A 15,693-nucleotide genomic window follows, 5' to 3' on the forward strand; every position below is an offset into this window, starting at 1 on the left:
AGAACCTTTCATGTAAAAGGATCACTATAACAACAAATTAAATACAACAAGCGTAAGACTGTGCACTCAAAGCTAGTACCACAGATAGTGATCCCACATTAAGGTAATATAAGGATCTGCTTCTTCAATACAAGACTCTAATCTCAGGAATTCATTGCCAGCCGAGCTTAGAAGCATCCAGGAGTATTACATGTTCAGAAGATAAAGGAAAATATGGTTGTTCTGAGGATAATTCAGATAGATTCCCCGGGACACAATCCAGAATGATAACCCTACCACCAGTATAAGAAGGGTCAAGAACTATGAAACAGTCCTGACCAGCACACAGTGCAAGAGGATAATTATTCGTCACAAATTGAGGAGCTCCGCTCGACATAACCTCGACATACAGATACAATTTAACTACCTCTTCCCAACCTTAAGACATGCCTCTCCAATCGATGCTAGTGGTACTATCTGCCAGTCTGCACTTTAAGAACAGCAATATGCCGTATGAGATAAACTCTAACCATTCCCTCCAACACACTCTTTGCAGACCTAGTAAACTATGCTAACTCTAACCACAAGGTGGAAGCCCATTTCTCTAGCATGACAGTCCTCACAGTTTGATTATAATCCATGTCACCATACATCCTATCATATACCGATTCATTACCTGATCCCTCATCAACAGGACTGCCATAAGTTATATGAAAGGACCTGTGGAACCTTGCTGGCAACTGGATGGTACAGATACAGGCTATACCAGCCTCCTTAAATAACTTCTCAATAATAACCAGACAGACCTGCCAAGACTGGAGAGAAATGCTGGTCATCAGGACTATAAAATAGCCCACCCTCCAAGTCCAAAATAGTTACATTTTCTTTACATCCTATAATTACATAAGGATGATTAGAACACAGCCCGCTTTGGTAAATCTCTTCAAATGACATCTCAATTACAATCATATAAAAGAGGACTAACACAGTCTATGTAAGTAGATCTCTAATTCCCAGCTCACACCTGTTGCCTCTCATGGATCTATAAAATCACAGAGTAACAACCAGCATAAGAAATCAGATTGAGAAAATGGAAGAAACTATCAATACAACGAAGAGACCTGCAGAGCTATTCAGAGCTGCATCATAACATTTTGAAAATATGCATCTCCCACCGCTAAACGTTAGGAACCATGACACATGAAGTGCACATCGGTGGTCATCAGGACATGGAAACACTTCTCACGTTGGCTCAAAGCAGAGATAACACTCTTCCAACCACACTTACACAAGTGCTAGACATGAAGGTATTAAGCACAATACAAAAACCTGGTGCATTGATTCATGTGAGGTTATCACCAGTCATCTTGAAACCTTTACATCGATGAAAAACAAATTGTACAAAGAATGGGATTTACAGCAGTACTTGCTGCAAATACCATACCACAAACAATACAATACTGGCCTTCACCCTAGCTGGTTAACTCATTAAAATGCCATCTCCAAAATATTTTCCACAATATACAAACAAGAACATCTACTTACTGACTATAAATCAGATTATTACTGCTGTTAAACCTCACTGGAGAATTTAATGCTATTGAAATCCATAGGCTGCTGACCGCGCTACAACACAGAACGTGCTTTCCTAGTCATGAGACTAAAGAAAAAAGGGAAGGAAGCTAGCAAGCGAAAAATAAAGAGGAAAAATAAAGTGTGAAAAGAAAGAAAAGTGAACATTAGAGAAAAAAAAGAAATGTGAGAGAAACAAGCAGCAAAAGAACCATCAGGGCATGTATATACTGCACATTTCCCACAGAATGGGAAAACCCCTTTGATTCCCGACAATTAACTTGTGGTTTCCACATACAGATGGGAAATAGAGGGATTTATAGTAAAACGTGAATTGACAGATAAAGATAAGAAAAACACCCGAGAAAGGAAGGAAGCAAGATCTAAAAAAAAAAAGTGAAAGGACGCATACAGAGTCAAAGGAAAGAGCAAATAAAAGAAAGAAAGAATGAGGGGAAGAGAAAAAAATAGTGAAAGAATGAATGCCTGATGAAGAAAAAAGAGGAACGAAACAAATAACATAAGTTTTTGCGAGTTTGAAAGAGGAGGTAGCAAGAGGAATAGGGAAATAAGAAAAAATAGGAGTATAAATAAACAGTTGAAATAAAGAGCAAAACTTAACGTGTGGATTTTAAGAGCTGGAAAGAGAAAAGTGGGGGCGAAAGAAAACAGAGTAAGGGAAAGAACAAAGTGAGACAGGTGAAACAGACCCTCCGTAATAAAGATAGCAGCTAAGAACAGATTTAATTGGCTCCTCCCATGTCCTCAAATAGAAGTCAGAATGTGGAACAGCAGGGGGCACTGCAGAACGGCAGGAGGTGCATTAGCAGAGTTGTATGTGAACCCCAATATAGCAATATTGTGGCGCTTCCGATCAGGATTGGGGTTATATACAGAGCTGTGTCCGGGCCCAGTGCTGGAATAACAAAGGCAGCGGGTGAGGAATGAGAAACTGAGCACTGTAATTCCTGGTACTGGAGTAATCGGTTGCTGCAGGTTAGGGTTGCGGTGCACTGACAGAGTTGTGTGTGGGCTGCAGTACTGGAATAGTAACGGGCACACAAAGTCTGAAGTGAGGTATGTAAATGGAGCTGTGTGTGGACCCTACTATTGGGGTGCCAGTGTTGTTGAGTGTTAGCCTGGAGGTGCCCTGGTGAAGCTGCGAGTGGAGCCCAGTATGGGAGTGGCATTGCCTCTGAACCACAGAAGCATGGAATCCTGAAGGGTGTGTGTGTGAATCTTAGTACTGAGAAGAAATGTGCAATGAATATTAGAAGTGATTGATTCTGGCAGAGCTGTGGTGGTTCCCATCAACAGTGGCTTTGGATGTTACACTTGAGGTTCACTGGCTGAGCTGTGTTTTGCTCTTTTGGGTCCAGTATTGGCTTGGCAGTGGGACGGAATATTAAAACTGAGCTGCTGTAATGGAACTGTATCTGAGCGGGGTCCCAGTATAGGATAGGAAGTGACCTCGCCGGGGTAGAACTGAGGTTCACTGATGGAGCTGCGCCCAAGGTCCTAGTCCTGGAACAGCAGAGTGTACGGTCTGTAAGAACTGAGGTGCTCTGGCAAACGGCGTGTGTGAGGTTCAGCATGGGCAGGGCTGAGGGCTTGGAGTGTGTGAACTGAGGTTCACTAATAGAGCTGTGCCCGAGATTCCAGTACTGGAACAGCAGTGTGTACTGACTAAGAACTGGGGTGCTCTGGCAGACAGCGTGTGTGGGGGGGCTTGGAGTGTGTGAACTTAGGTCCACTGATGGAGCGGTGAGTGGGATTTCAGTATGGGGCAGAAGGGGGCACTGTCTCTAAGGATTGCAGAGCCCTGGTAGAGCTGGGTGCCTAGGCTATAAGCAATTACAAGCGATTCTCTGCCCTTGCTCTCAGAACACAGGCAGGCACACTTGGTGAAGAAAATACATGCCAAGGAAGGGCGGGAGCCAGGCAGCTGAGAGAGGGTGCAGAGAGCCAACAAATCCCAAATGCGCCAAAGATAACAGCCTGATTTATAACCTTGTTTACAGCTAAGCTCAGAAGAAGAATGCTCTGCAAATGATAAGGGAAGCTTCCCTGGACAGGAGCAGGAAATAAAGTAAACAAAAAATCCCCAACAGAGGGGACATCCACGTTTCTCCCTCCCTTGAAGATATGATGATCAAGAGCACAGGCAACCACCAGTGCCTAGCAGGTGCCCAGGCTACCATCTCACTCCTACACAGACTCAGGTTCACAATGAATACCACCAAGTGTCATCTACAACCCCTTCAAGTCCATCTCAAAACGTTTAAGGGCAAAACTAAACTCAGTTACAGGCAAAGCCTACAGCACTCCAGAAGATGTTGGCCTTCCAGTAGCTCATACCTCTCTTTCAGCCAGTCAACTCTCAGTCAGAACTTTTATGGATCTACTGGGCAGTATGAGTAGCTGCATTGCCAATCCCACACTCTGCTCCACATTAATCCGCTACAGGAATGCTTCTCAGCTTAATGGTCACAAGCTGAAGGTCAATGGGAAGAGATGGTGTTGGTAAGCACCAGTGCCCATCGCTTTTTGCAGTGGTGGAACAACGACAATCTACTGCAGAGCAGGCCCTTCCAAGATCCCATCCCACACTTTACCATCACCAAGGATGCCTCTCAAGCAGGCTGGGGGAGGGCATCTCAATCACATGACACCTTAGAAGCAGTATGGGCTCGTTATCACCAGGGATACCACATCACTTGTCTCTCTCACTCCTTCCATTCGTCGTATGGAAGGTCCAGCAAATCTCCAAGGCCCTCATCCTTGTAGTCCCCACATTGGCCACACAGTCCACATACTTAGCACTCCTTGAGATGTCAGTCAACTCTTGTGAGAAGCTACCCAACATGAACAGGCCAGTCCTTCTCATCAGGAGTCAAAGCCAAAGCAGACATCAAGGCCCCAAACAACTCAATCTAGCACTTGATGTCGTAGAGTTCTGCAGGCCTACCACACAAGTCTACTATGCAGTGAAATGGAAAAGAGTTGTTCATGTTTGCATCCCAACAACACCTGGATCCCCTAAATCCCATGTTTAAGTCTCGCCTACACTTCCATACAGCCACCAGAGCCGCTTACATGGGAAACAAGGAACACTCCTTTCCATGGGAAATAAGGAACACTCCTTTTGTCTGCATACCATTAGCTAGAGCCATCAGCAATGGCCTCAAAAGAGTCATGCCTCCTGCCCCTCCGCACTGGTCTGGAACCTCAATATAATTCTCACAAGACTCCATGGACCCTTCTTTTAAGACTTTGTATTCTTGTCCTCACCAGTGCCTTTCCGGGAAGGTAGCTTTTCTTGTGGCCATATGTAAAGAAATTAAGTATGTTTGACCACTGACTTTGTGTTTCACCACTGTGCATATTAGTTGTTCAATGTTCACCAGTAGCACATTACATTTTGTATTTGGTTTAGCTGCCTATTGGCTTTAACGTGGCATAGGACATTTTGTATTCAGTTTAGCTGCCTATTGGCTTTATCGTGGCGTTAGACATTGCAGTTGAGACATTGCAAATGAGCTGAGTTTTTTCCACATGGTAAACCAAGCTTGTGTTTTTCGTAGATACTCTCACCGAACTCTAGCAAGATAAGGAAGCGCATATTTTGTGTTTTTCTCTAGTGCAGCCTTTGGAAAGACAGCCTTGAAAACTTGGCCAACTTTCAACACTTGTTTCTTCCAACTCTGACCTACAGTAGCCCGCATGTTTTGACTATTTGAGGGAAGGGCCTTTTAGCAGGCTTTTTCGTTATTCAATCTATAAAAGGTGTCACTTGGCAGCAGCGAGGGGAATTTTCCGAGACTTAAGTCAGGAGCGGACGTCAGCTGCCTGACCTGTCCTGTAAGGGTGAAAAATCTTTCTCGCAGTTGAACAGGAGTCATCAACTTGCTGGCATGAGAAAGAGCAGTGATAGGACCTATGGTGATGAATTTTGACTTTTATTCTTTGCTTTGAAGTTATGCTATAATATTATCACATGTATTTGCTGTGTACATTGTAATTGAGAATCACTTTGATATATTTTCCTTTCATTGCTGTGACTACTTTTAAACGTGTGCCTCCAACCTACTAATCTCCTCAGATAGCTCCATCGTCGACACACTAGCTACTGCTTGAAGAAGGATACTGCTTTGCAATCTATTCAGAGCATGTGTAGCAACACATGCGACAACAGAAAGTAAAATGTTACTTACCCATAAGCATTTGTTTGTGGCATGTAATGCTGTAGATTCACAAGCTCTGCATACTCCTGCCATCTAGTTTTGGATCCAAAGTGGTGCAAGTTGTTTTTCTTCGAAAAAGTGTTAACAGTCACAGGATCGAGTGACTCCACTGTGATAGTGCGCATGGGCATCGACTCCTTTGTTAGATTGTTTTCTCACAGGTGGGTAAGAAAGGAGTATAAGCAAAGAAAAGTGTAAAGAAAAATGTCCCTGCAAATCGAACTACATATGTACAAATATATTGTAGCAGTCACAGTGTCCGGGGAGGAGGGAGGCTGCATGTGAATCTACAGCACCACATGCCACGAACAGGGTAAGTAACAATTTCTGTTCAATGGTATGTGTGGCTGTAGATACACATGCCCTGCATAGACTGTACAGCAGTTCCTCCATAAAAGCGGTGGCTAGCCTGTAGGAGTTGCAGTTGACTAGAAAAGTGTAGCACAGCCTGAGCCAACATTGGCTTGCTAACGTGCTAGCACATCCACTCAGTAGTGTTTTGTGAATGTGTGTAGGAATACTTCCAAGAAAGGCCATAGTAGCACCTTTATCCTAGTATAATCTGCTCAGGCAATGGCCTCTTTACTGCAGCATAATAAGTCTTTATGCACTTAACTATCCACCCAGCTATGCCAGTTTTGAATATTGGACTGCCTTTGTGAGTTAGTGAAAAAGCTACAAAGAGCTGTTTAGTTTTCCTAAACTTATTGGTTCTGTCAATGAGTGTTCTTTTAACTTCTCGAGCGATGAGAGCATTGCAGTGCAGACCGGACGAGGAGCATGGCCCGATGATGAAGCATGTCACCCCGTGGTGAGTGTGGCTACTGTTCCTGTACGACTAATGCATGTGGTGACTGAAAAGACCCCCTACCTAGTTGGTGGAATGGAGTCCATTCTTTTGGAACAGTGCATCTTATTTCAGTTATCAGCACAACAATGCAACAGGCAGAGCAGCAGTCCCTCTTCCATCCAGCTCTTTTCTTGGCAGAATGTCCATAGTCCAGAAGTGTTCTATTTGGTGTCAGAGGTCCAGTACTTATATATGTTTCTGTCTTTGAAGTAGGCAAACTTCAAAGAGAAGTCATTTTAGTGCAGAAGACCCTGCCTTTCCTGCCCTAGCCCCAGACATACCCCAGGGGGCTGGAGACTGCTTTGTGCATGGACAGGCACAGCCCTATTCAGGTGCAAGTGTCAGTTCCTCCCACCACTCTTGCTCAAGAAGACCCATCAGGATATGCAGGGCACACCTTAACTCCCTTTGTGTGACTGTCTAGAGTGAATGCACAATCAGCCCAACTTCCATCATGACCTGGACGTGTATTCCACAGACAGGCAAAGGCACAGAATGGTTAAGCAAGAAAATGCCCACTTTCTAAAAGTGCCATTTTCAAACTTACAATCCCAAAACCAACTTTACCAAAAGATGCATTTTTTAAATTGGGAGTTCAAAGACCCCCAAACCTCATATCTCTGTCTGCTCCCAATGGGAAATTACAGTTAAGATATTTCAAGGCAATCCCCATGCTACCCTGTGGGAGAGAGCGAGTCCTTGCAAGAGCGAAAACAGACTTCAGCAGTATTTCACTATCAGGACATGTAAACCACACCAGTCAACATCCTATCTTTTAAATGCACTGCATGCTGCCCATGGGGGTGCCTCGGGGCTTCCTTAGGGGTGACTTACATGTAGCAAAAGGGAAGGTTTGGGCCTCACAAGTGGGTGCACTTGCCAGGACGAACTGGCAGTTAAAACTGCAGACAAACTGCAGTGGCAGGTCTGAGACATGTTGGTGTCACAATCAGTGCTGCAGGCCCACTAATGGCATGTGATTTACAGACCCTGGGCACACATGGTGCACTACACTAGGGACTTACTAGTAAATCAGATATTCCAATCATGGATAACCTAATCACCAATACATTTTAGAAAGGGAGCATATGCAGTTCAGCACTGATTAGCAGTAATAAAGTGCCCAGAGTCCTAAAGCCAACAAAAACAGGTCAGAAAAAAAGAAGGAAGAAGGCAAAAGGTTTGGGGATAACCTTGCAAATAGGGCAAGGACCAACACCTGGAGGATAAGCTTGGACATTCTGCGTTTTCTTCTGTGGCGCAAAGGTCTATGTGAAGAGCTCCCCATACTGCAAAGTATGGTTGAAGGACCTGTGGATGGAGTTCCTATTCGTGGACTTGTTGCTGCAACCTACGGAGTATGCAAAGTTGTCCGTACCTGGGAGATACTCTGCCACCAGGTGAATGTGGTGGTGAATGGCCTACTTATATATTGTTTGAGAGAGTTGTGACAATAGGGACGCCGTGTTTCTACCTCTTTCTGCAGATAATATACAGCTGTCATGTTTTTTCAGAGCAAGACAAACTTGTGAGATTGGTGAAGGAAGGCTTAGAAAGCTAGAGAGACTCCCTGTAGCTCTAGGTAACTGATTTGTAGGTATTGGTGACTGGGATCCCAGAGTCCCTGTATGGTGAGGTCGTGAAGGTGAGCGCCCCTGCCCGTTAGTGATGCATCTGTGGTCAGAATAACCTTATGGCATAGTGCCCAAAAAAGCCTCCCCTTTTGCAGGTTGATGGTGTTCCACCATTACAGAGAGCAGTGAGTTTGGCGGTCTGACAACACTAGATCCTCGAAGTGACCCTGTGACAGACAACTGATATGAGAGACACTGCTGTAGGGGACGCATATGTAGTCTGGGATGGGTAATGATGGCAATACAAGACGCCATCATCCCTAACAGTCTCAAAATGGTCATGACTCGTGTAAGATTCTCCTGAAAATGAGAGAGGAGACACAGGAAACTCTGGATACAGGCCAGAATGGGGTATGCCAAGCCAAACTCTGCATTTAGGGTAGCCTCTAGATAAGGCTGCATCTGATGAGGCTGAATGTGGGACTTGGAGAAGTTTAAAGGGAAACACAGCGTGTAAAGGAGATCCACAGTCAACTGGGTATGATGTTGGCACTGTTGTAAGGTACTGACTTTTATGAGCCAGTCATCTAAATAGGGGAACACATGGATCTTCTGTCTTCTGAGGCGTGCGGCAACTACTGCTAAACACTTAGGAAGGCATTACCTTGAACACGTAATGTTTGCCTGCAGAGATGAACCTTGGGTATTTCTGGTGTGCAGAGTGGATGGGAATATGGAAGTAGCAGTCCTTTAGATCTAGAGCTGTTATTAAGTCATCCTGCTGTAGACGTTGAATAACATCCTGAAGGGCAACTATTTGAAAGTGTTCTGACAGTATGTAGTTTTAAAATGGTCTGAGAGAACCGTCCTTTTTGGGAATTAGGAATTATATGAAGTATACTCCTGTCCCTTGGTGTTGCAGCAGAAATGGCTCCATGGCCCCTTTGAGAAGAAGGGATTGGACCACTTGAAGGGTGAGGTGTTCCTGGGATAACCATGTTGGATAATCAAAAGGACCCATTGGTCCACAGTAATGTTGACCCATTGTGAGTGAAAGTGTTGAAGCTTTCCGTTGACAGGTGTTGAATGTGTTGGGGGCAGCCGGAGGCAGTAACTGCTTTGCAGTGGAGGAAGAGCAGCCAGAGGCAGAGCTCTTACCTAGTACATTATTGGTGGTACCTCTTTAAGGAGCCTCTGTAGAAGCCCCTTGAGTAGGTGGTTTGAGGCTGCCTGGAATTCAATGCAGACATTTCAGATGGGGTGGTTTTGAAGGAGACTATAAAACCAGGGCAGCAGGGGGCGGTGGGGGGTGGGGGGATAGGTGAGAGAGAGAGAAAAAAAGTGTGTGTTGGTGGGAATGAAGGGCACCAATAGCCTTTTCTGTTTCCGCCGGCTTTTTTTTTTTTTTTTTTTTAGCTTTAAGGGTAGCGTCCACTAGAGGTCCAAACAGATGCTCCTTATTGAAGGGCATAATATAAGACTGCTTGCTGAACTTCAGGCTTGAAAACTGAACAGTGCAGCTAAACGAGCTTGGAGTAAAACACTAGTGTTAATGTCGAGTGCAGCTGTGTCAGCGGGGTCTAAGGCACAGCAAATTGAGTTATTTGAGATGGTTTGCCTTTCTCCAACTATTTGTTGTCCTCTTTTTCTGTACTCATCTGGTAAGAACTGGAGGAGCTCCTCCATTTCATCCCAGTGAGCCCGGTTGTATCTGGCCAATAGTGTTTGTGAATTGGCGATGCGCCAATAACTGGCTGCCTGTGTGGCAACTCTTTTGCCCGCAGCATCAATTTTCTTGCTCTCATTCTCAGGAGGAGAAGAGTCCCCAGTAGCCTGGCTGTTGGCACATTGTTTGTGCTTTGGTAGTGACAACTGAGTCAGGAGGGACTGAGACCTAATATATATTGGGTCAGAAGGAGCAGATTTGTACTTTATCGACTCTAGGAGTGATAACTCTGAAGTGGATGGGCTCCTTAAAAATGTAATCATCACAAAGCATACCAGAGAGCATTGCTAGAAACTGAATATCCCTATTTGTGGAAATAATGGTATCGAAATTCTTGCTCGATAGTGTCTTTATGTAGCTCTACATTATGAAATGCACATGTTGGTGCCAAAACTTGCTCGTATGAAGTGGTATCTTCTGGTGGAAAGAGGCGTGCAGGGTAGAGATCTGCATCACTAGCAGTGATAGGATCATAGGTATCAGAAGGTTCTGGGTCATGGGTTGGCCCACCTAAGCCCACCCCCAGGTGATAAAGGGGAGCCCACGGAATAGGAGCAGTAGGAGAATGCGAAGGAAAGGGAGGTGGAGGGGAAGGAGGAGGTGGAGGAAGAGGTGATGGAGAAGCCCTTTGTGGTGGACTAGTGGCCTTATCCTTGCTCATCTTCTTCTGAGGTAGAGAAGTGCCCAAAGCTTCCTGGAAGGTAAGCTTCCCTTTTAGAAGCACAGGAAGAGAGGCAATGATAAGAACTGTACCCTCCTAGATTTGGAGTCAGCGCTGACAAGCATCCAGTCTCCAATATGGGCTCTTTTGGAGGAGTAGCAGAAAACTGGCTTGAGCCCTTCGGTGCCAATGATTGTGGCTCCGTGTGTTTCAGCACCGTAGATTTTGGTTGGTGCATCTTGCTCGGCCCCGAAGTGGAGGCTGAAGGTCTTCGGCTCGGGGCTGAAGCTCGAATAGAGATGGAGACAATCTCTCAGTCTAATGAGGAGGCTGAAGCCGATGGCTTGGTCTTAGTAGCGGTTTTCAGTGCTGAGCCCAAAGGTGGGGCAGCAAAAGTATCCTTACGATTCCGTCCGTGGCCTAGTGGCAGACCGGCGACCTCGAGCAGGGGCTTTTTGAGGGCCGTGGTTTGGGCAGAAGGGGCAACTTTACTCACAGGTTACACCGAGGTAATCTCATGGCTCTCGATGTCCAATTGAACGTTGGAGTCGATGGAAAGAGCCTCTTCATCCTGCTGGGGCTTCTCCTGTGCGTGCTCCTCCTCAAAGATGTCCGGAGTGTCGTCTGGAGTCCTGTGCTCCACTGCCAAACGATGTGCTCTTCAATCTCAAAGCATCTTCTTCAATAGGAACTATTTGCATGGGTCACAAGTAGCCTCTTGATGATCAGGAGAGAGGCAGAGATTACACACCAGATGTTGGTCTGTATGTGGAAAGTTTGCATGGTACTTAGGGCAGAAACAGAATGGAGTCTGTTCCATCAAGTCAGCAACCCTGTCAGTGCAGCGTGTAAGATGCCCCGAAGAGCACACACTCGGTGCCTGGACTGATGATTCAAAATGCTAGGGTTCAAGAACCACAATCGGAAAACAATACCATCGAAAGAGGGTAAGATAGAAAAAAGATTTTTTAGAGCATAGCGGAGAGAAAACTATCTAACAAAGGAGTTGATGCCCATGCGCACTATCACCGAGAGGAGTCACTCGATCCTGCAAGTCGAAAATGCCTCTTTGAAGAACAATTTGCACCACTCCGGACCCAACACTAGATGGCAGCAGTATGTACAGCATATGTATCTACAGCCACACATGCCATTGAAGATGTTACCTACCCTATAAGCATCTGTTTGTAGCATGAAGTGCTGCAGATTCACGTACCCACCCTCCTCCCCAGAAGCGTGTAGCTCATCACAGACCTCATCCTTTAATAAATATCTTCCTTTCCCAATGCACGTCCACCATACTTCTTTAGTCACTACTCCATACTATTAACACCCACTGTGCGAAAAACAATCTAACATGGAGTTTGTGCTCATGCACACTGTCAACTACAGGAGGAGTTACAGTGCATCTCATGACTTGAAAGACTTTCTTTGAAGAAAAGTAACTTCTGAGCCCAATACTAAATATAAGGAGTATGCAGAGCATTTGCAGACCTACCAAATCACATGGAGCCACCTTGTGACACACGATATTGGCTCCCTTCACACGGTCTCCCAATGAGGAACCAATATTATACGGTGGCAGGGAAAACAAGCTGAAAACCACTGCAAACAGTGGTTTTCAGCTCGTTTTCTGAGTCTTTTAACTGCCAATGCCCATTAATGGGCGTGAAAACACCCACCAGGTCATTGGCAGCAGCCTCGGCAAGCTTTTGTTTGTTAGAGGAGGGGATTTGGGGCCGAGGTGGGGGCAAAAGTGCCCCTTAGGTACTTCTCGGCACTAGGCCAAGCCCCCTCCAAGGCCACACCCCCTCCTTACACTATGGGATGTTTTGGGAAGTTGACAGGTCTGCATTTGAATACAGCACTAGATGCTATGATCTGATGTTTACAAGTAATATGTTCCTCTTGTTTAATCTGTGACACTAGTTTATCTTGAATTTAGGAATTTTCAAACCTGTGAACTGGATTTCCCGATAACCCATTTAGTCTATTTTTGGATAATTATCTTAAATTGATCTTTACTGATACACAATGGTTCATGTTATTGATAGTCGCTGATTTTGTAAAGAGCTTCGGAACTTCAAAATGGCTGCCACTAATTTGCAGCCCCATAGTCATTTAGCTCATTGCAACTTGTAAATAGAGTGGGAGGTTATACCAGAGAAATGAAATACTTACTGAGCAAGAAGGGGATGGAACCCTTCGCTTATAAAATGTGAGCAGGATTTACTAGTGTAGGTCAGAGTCTACTTGCAATAAAGACAGACTGAGGATTCAAATGCAATACTTCTGTAGAAATCTGGCTCTTCATATGATTTACCACTAGGTGGTTATATTGTGCAAAGAGTCCAGAGGTTCCCCCAGAGGTGTACAGGGCTCAATGTAAACCCAAAGTGCTCTATTTTGGGAGTGTGGTCTAGCAGTCTTAGGCCTAACACAGAGGAGTGCAACACTTATACACACAGTGACCAATAAATGACAGCTCAAAAAGTAGGTCCACGTCCATTTTAGTCAAATAAGCTTTTTTTCAAGGTTTATCTTAAGACCAAGAAATACATAAAAAAAGGTAAGTACGTTTTTCAAGAAAAATACTTTTCACTTAAAAAGGTGGACAGTGCAATTTTCAGTTCAGCAATGTTAACCTATGGAAGGAAAGCAAGAATGTGGTTTTGCAGGTAAGTATACAACTTACAATCTTGGTTTTCAGGATGAAGAATCGGCACCAGGCAAGGTTCAGTTATGTAGCAAATCTGCACTTCGGGCACCTCAGGCTGGCTGGGTGCAGGGTTCAAACTATGAATCTGGTGCCAATGTTATCCAATGGAGAAAGGGTGTAATCAAAGAGACCCAGAATGAAGAGTCTTGCCAGGAGGCTGAGCAAAGACAACCCACAGCTGCCCAGGTAAGTAGAGATGCTGAGGGATGTACGGACACCGTTGGTCATGCTCCCCAAGGCCCAGGGGCTTCGGGTGCAGGGGTGTCCTTACATGTCGAAAAAGTCCTACAGGGCAGGTCGCGGTTGGGGTGTGTCTTTGGGTTGTGGCTGCAGGTGTCGATGTAGAGTCCGGCAGGGATCACCCCCAGTGGACTCTTGCTCAGAAGTGCCCGGGAACCTTCACAGGATCAGTCGGCCACTTGGACTCGGGCCCCGGGTACAAAGGTGGGTCCCGGCAGTGATTTTGCGATCTTTCAGAGCAGAGTTTGTTGTTCTATAAAGTTGGTTTCTTCTGGACAGGTCCGCTTGTCCATGGAAACCTTCATCTTTGTCGAAGGAAGGCAGTCCTCCCAAGGCTTTAGAGGTCACTGGGTTGCAGGACGGGTCGTCTTTTGATGCAGGATAGTCGAGGGCTGCAGACAAGCCGATAGGGCTGGGGCCACAATAGCTGATTTTTGCAGTTTTCCCTGCTGGTGTGACTCTGTAATGTCTTGCTCTTCTTAGGTCGTCAGGAATCTGCTTTCAGGATCTTGGAAGGCCACCTAAATACTAGTTATAAGGGAGTTACAGACGAGTAACAGGTAGGGCCCACGGGTACCTTACCTGGGGTATCTACACCCACTATTATGCCACCCTCCTGTAGGAGGGGGCATAGCTCTAGCCCTTATTGGGTTAGTCCCACCATCTTCAAGATGGTGGCCACTGAAAATGTGCTTAACCTCACCTCCAGCACCTGAGGGGTGGAGTTGGCAAAGGTGGGCACACCTCCTATTCTGACTTGGTTCTCGTGCCAAAAGTAGGGGGTTGGAACCTGGGGCGGCCATCTGCTGCTAGCAGCAGATGCTGGGGTCGCATTACAAAGGTGGCAGGCCTTTGAAGCTTCCCTCTCGAGCACTGGGCCTTCCTGGGGGATGGAGGTGTGACACATCCGCCAATGATAGGCTTTGTTTCTGGCCTCAGAGAGCAAGCATTCTCACCCCATCGGTCCAGAAACATGTCTGGTCATGGCAGGCTGGCTAAAACTAGTCAGGGTCCACACCAGGGTTGTTAAGTTCTCAGGAGGCACCTCTGAGTACATATTTCAATAAATCCAACACTGCCATCAGTGTGGGTTCATTGAGAGGAGTTGTTTGGTACAGTTATAGGGAAGAAGCACTAGCACAGGGGACCTGGTTGGCAGGGACTCTGCACTACAATCAAAACTACATCATTTTCCAGGCAAAAAAAGGGGGGCTAACTATGTCAAACAAGGCACTTTCTCACAACGTCCAAGATGAAGTGGGTGTAAGAAGCCAAGAATGGACAGTAATAGGTTTAAAAGTTATGTGGGATCGCTATAATCCTTATAAAACTAGAGAGATCTGCCAGGGACCACATCTTTTACTGGTCTTTTGTTGTAGTGTGACAGGGAGTGTCTATAGTTGATGCAAGTCTGAAAGGAGAAGATTGTCAGCTTTTTAGGGTAGGAACTCACTCTAACAGTTTATTAATTGGTAATCTAGAACCATGGAGGCAATTATTTTGTATCTACTTCTCTCCTTCCTTGTAGCCGTAGGAGTTAATGACTAGGGAGAAATGTTCCTAAAAAAGGTGAAACATTGAACTCTGAACTAATATTGTTCCAATTGAAAGAATCAAATATTAAGATATGCAATATACAAAGGAAGGAAAAATAAAAATCTTTTGAAATTACATGAAGATTGGCATGGTTTCGTGTGAGATTTCTGCTATGTTCTCCTTCTGGTCTGGATGCTGGAAAGTTTTTTTATGGGTCCTTGATGTTGGAGTATTGTGGTGAAGTACTTCTGGGAGGGTTTATCTGCAGAACTTCAGTGACTATGGTGGTGCTGCTTGGTGCTTTGCAACTAAATGGTAAATGCAAGTTAATATCCCCAGAGAGAGCTACATTTGAGTTGGTGGTTGATGGTCTTGGAACAAGGCTATCAGCCCACCCTCCCCTTAAAACCAACAAGCTTTGTTGACTGTAGATAGACTGTGTTCATTCCTGATCCTCCTAACGCAAGTAAACAAGCTTCTCTCCTGCAATACCCTCATGGGGTACTCCTCTACCCCTGACCCTTTTTGCATGTAGTAACAGGAGGTGCTTCTCTGTGACTTGGCTGAAAACCAGCCCAAAATATGCAGAACC

The 15,693-nt window shown here is 45.3% G+C and overlaps 1 protein-coding gene across 1 annotated transcript in view; it reads right to left on the bottom strand.

Annotated features, from left to right (window-relative positions):
• DNAJC2 (DnaJ heat shock protein family (Hsp40) member C2) overlaps positions 1-15,693 on the bottom strand; it is a 403,795-nt gene that overhangs the window by 2,770 nt on the left and 385,332 nt on the right. The window lies entirely within an intron of this gene.

The sequence above is a fragment of the Pleurodeles waltl genome, chromosome 4_1 (assembly GCF_031143425.1).
Source record: "Pleurodeles waltl isolate 20211129_DDA chromosome 4_1, aPleWal1.hap1.20221129, whole genome shotgun sequence".
Lineage (NCBI taxonomy): Eukaryota > Metazoa > Chordata > Amphibia > Caudata > Salamandridae > Pleurodeles > Pleurodeles waltl.